Raw genomic sequence first — 4,099 nt, 5'->3', positions numbered from 1 at the left:
TCTGGCATTGATAAATCAGTTGGATAGGTGTAGTTCAGCTCATCAATGTTAGTAACAGGAATAGTATTTAACCCCTTCGATGCTGATGACGAGCTCAGCTCGTCATCACCCACGGGTGTCGTGTGCTGATGACGAGCTGAGCTCGTCATGGTGCCACTAAAATGGCATTTTCCAGCACAGGGGGGGAAAACGCCTAGCAGCCAAGTGGTTAATAAAGGACTGGAAATAGCAGGTATCTCGAGGGACACCTCCGGTTCTGCACTAGAAGTAATAGCCAGCACAGAGTGCCTCACCATGGAAGGACAGGATACAGCCGGTGTCATGCTATGAAGAATCGGCCACCCTGTGTATCTTGACATTGTCAATTGAGATAAATCTGTTTTCCTTACGACCTGGAAGTGGTGGTAATATGACTGTTCTCGTGCCCTTCACTCCAAGAACTCGAACCGGTGCACGATATGAGGGACCAAACTCTTTCTTGTTATCGACATTCTCTCGAACCAGTTCTCCAACTTGGGGTAGCCAGCCAACTACCGGGATCTGCAACGCATCATCTGACGTGGAGGGCAAATGTTCCTTAGCTAGACTGTCTCTGGTCTTTTGTAGATCCTGTAAAAATATTGCAATGATAATCTACATCAAAGGCCGCGGCCTGGGCCTTGCAGTCTAGACCGTCGAGGTCAGGGACATACATCTTGATACCAAAGAGCATTTCGTATGGGGTCCGCCCACCCAGAGACCTTCTAGGGAGATTATTAAGCGCACGCTGCACGCCATTGAGGTGGGGCAACCAGTTTCTGCCAGTGCCTATAACTCGAGCTGTCAAAGATTGCTTTAAGTCACGGTTCATTCGTTCCACTACACTGTTACCCTCAGGTCTGTACGGGGACGAAAACTTGACTTGGACCCCCAGCGAAACCATAGCATCCTTATACGCCTTAGAGGCGAAAGCAGGACCTTGATCCGAATGGAAGGTACCACAAGCAAAAATCCCCACAAAGACTCGCAAATCCTTAATGACAGTCCGTGAACCAGCGCTCCGTTGGGGCCAGACCCACACAAAGCGTGTGCATGAATCAACTGCTACTAAGATGTACTTATACGCAGTATCAGAAGAAAAAGGACCGCAGTGATCTAAATAAACGCACCCCAGTGGTTTATTAGAAATGTACAACTGTGTCTGAGGCGGTCGCGCAGCAGTTGAAGGCTTAATCTGCTGGCAAATGTCACATTGAAGGACATAATCGCGCATCTGTTTGTACAGTCCCCGCCACCAGAACCTCTATTGTAGCTGTGTTACAGTGGCTGAGATGCCCGCATGCGCAGACGCCACACCTCCATGAGCCGCTGTAATCAAACTAGCCCTGCGATCCGAGTTGGGAATTAAACGTTCGCCAACATCAGGAATTTTCACATAAGGAACCTTATCGGGACTTAAGTGTTATGTGTACTTTGAAGGGAACCCCGCAGGATATTTACCTCCCTTCTCAGTGGCAGCAACAGCCGCCAAGATGTCATCATCTATCTCACTTTTGGACCGCGTGACTGCTGAAACTAAGTATTTTGATACTGCTGACTTCGCTGCTTCATCAGCAAGCGAATTACCGACAGCGTGGATTCCCATGCGCTGATGGCCAAGAGTATGAATCACAAACACGAGTGGCAACTTTTCTTTATGTTCCGCCACTCGGACCCAGATCATCTTATGTTTTATTGTGCTACCTTTGGAATCACGAAATTCATTCTGAATCCAAAAGAACAAGTTTTCATTGTAAGACTGTACACAGTAGTATGAGTCACTTACGATCAAAGTCGTCACACTAGGATCCGCGTACTCCAATGCAAGCATCAGAGCACGAAGCTCTGCTAATTGTGCGGTGCAGTCCCCAAGCGTCTGCGTGTGCACGACACTGGACTTGAACTCATCGTTCACCATGGCACCGACCACAATGGCGCATGCGGAAACGTAGGCATGTTTAGAGCCATGCGCAACCTGCGCTGAACCATCAGTGTAAATGATGCAATGGAAATCCTCCAGAGGTTGCACTGCTAAAGGAGCAGGATGAACAAATTCATACTGTAAGTACTCCTGCGACCGTAAAGTGGCGTCAAAAATAAATGTGACATCCTGGGATGTCAAGGATGCAGCCCATTGAATCCACCTAGGGTGCAAAGCTTTAGAATTTGGTACACTGGCTTTCGTAACTGCCTCCAAGGCAGGACACGGGGTAACAACCAACATACGTTTTCCCTGTGACAGGGCACGTTCCTTAAGAATTGCCATCTGCACAGCCGTCAAAACTTTCTCCACAGTGGAAAATCGCATTTCAGCCGAAGTGTACAAGTGTGACTTGTAAGCCATAGGTACTGTATCTCCTTCATTAAAAGTTAGGTACGTGAAACCCACCGTCCCAGGGACAATTCTTATCACCAGGTTGGTCTGGTTATCACGAGTCTGTAAATACTCAGAAGCGAGCAAATTAGCCTGCAACACTGCAGTATAGCTGAATGCTCAGGCAGCCAGCATGATTTGGAAAAAGATGGTTGTATCAAAGCATACAAAGGCTTGATACGCTGGGCATATTCCGGAATGTATGTTCTCCCGAAATTCAAAAAGCCTAGTAAAGATTGTAATTTTTTCAGTGTTGTCGGAGCGCGCAACTATGCGCATTTCTCCAGGAAGTGAGGAGCCAAGCCTTTTCCTTCATTGTTCAGTTCATAGCCTAGAAACAACACTGTGTACTCTGCAATGTGCGACTTTGCAAAGTTAAATTTGTAACCCATGTCTGCAAAGTTACAAATAATACTGTTCACTCGACACAGATGCTCCCAAAGTTCGTCGTCCGTGAGATAGATGTCATCCACATAAGAACAAGCATCTGGGTCGACTCTCTCCAACAGAGAGACAATGCGGGCAGAAAATACTCCAGGACTATTCTTATAGCCCATTGGGAGACGCCGAAACATTTTTTGGACACCGCCGCACGTGAAAGAAGTCCATTGGGAACTTAGACCGTCCAATGAATGGGCATAAAAACCATTGGAAATGTCAAGCGTGGTTTTGAACCGCTTACGCACAAGACTATTTACAAGGGCAGAGTATTCTGTACTGCACAGTTACGGCAATGCAAGTTTAAATGCCGGTAATCTAAAACCAATCGATAAGAGCCGTCCGGCTTGTTTACAGTAAAAAGGGGGTTATTCATCGGTGACACACATGTTTCAATTACAACTTGATATTCCAATTGTTCAAGGATCGCTGTGACTGAAGCTTTGGCTTCACGTCGTATGGGATATTGAGGTTGAGGCTGTTGCTGAGACCCTAAAGGAATCTCGTGGCTTGGGGACAATTTATCCCAGCCACACTGATTGCGGTACACAGCTGGTGCAAGCGCCAGAGCCCACTCTTCTGCAAAGTGCAGCACTTCCACCCTCGAAACAGTGTTCGCGAAACTGGGGAGGATTACCTCCTCCCCTCTCGGAGCCGCAAGCACAAAAGGTGGGGGCCAGTCAGCCTCCGAAAGCAAAATGTCATACGTAGACGATAGATTTTCCCAAAATACCCCTTTTATGGTACGCTGTATGTCACCTTCAATTAACAGGACAATTTCAAAAAGTCTATCAGGGGGAGCAACTCTTGTATCAGCTGTTTCGATCACAACATAAGTGTCAGTCGCTGTCACCTTCAGTAGTGGACGGAGGGCCTCTCTCACTATGGTAATCTCCGCCGCGCTGTCCAGCAAGGTCAGAGCCCACGTCAGATTCCGAAGCCACGTTCTCACAATCTGGGGCATATCGATGCGCCGTTAAGGCTGCGACTTTTTCCTTGGCAAACTGCGGTCTCTGAGGCGTAGAGCCTTCCTGCTTGTCTGCACCGTTGCGCGGGCGGGGCTGACCACGTCCTTGCTGGCCTCCCCGGCCCCTGCCACCCCCTCCACCACCGGTTGACAGAGCCGATGAGTCCTGAAAGGAACGAGGAGAGCGTTGGTCAGAAGCCTGAAACCGATCAGGAGATTTAATCATCGGGCGGTCGCGCAAATCATAAACACGTTCCGACTGCGCAGGCAAGGGAGATGCAGGGCGAGATGTCTGAGCCTGT

Source organism: Lissotriton vulgaris, chromosome 1_1, assembly GCF_964263255.1.
Source record: "Lissotriton vulgaris chromosome 1_1, aLisVul1.2, whole genome shotgun sequence".
Lineage (NCBI taxonomy): Eukaryota > Metazoa > Chordata > Amphibia > Caudata > Salamandridae > Lissotriton > Lissotriton vulgaris.
Note: the sequence above shows the minus strand (reverse complement) of the source record.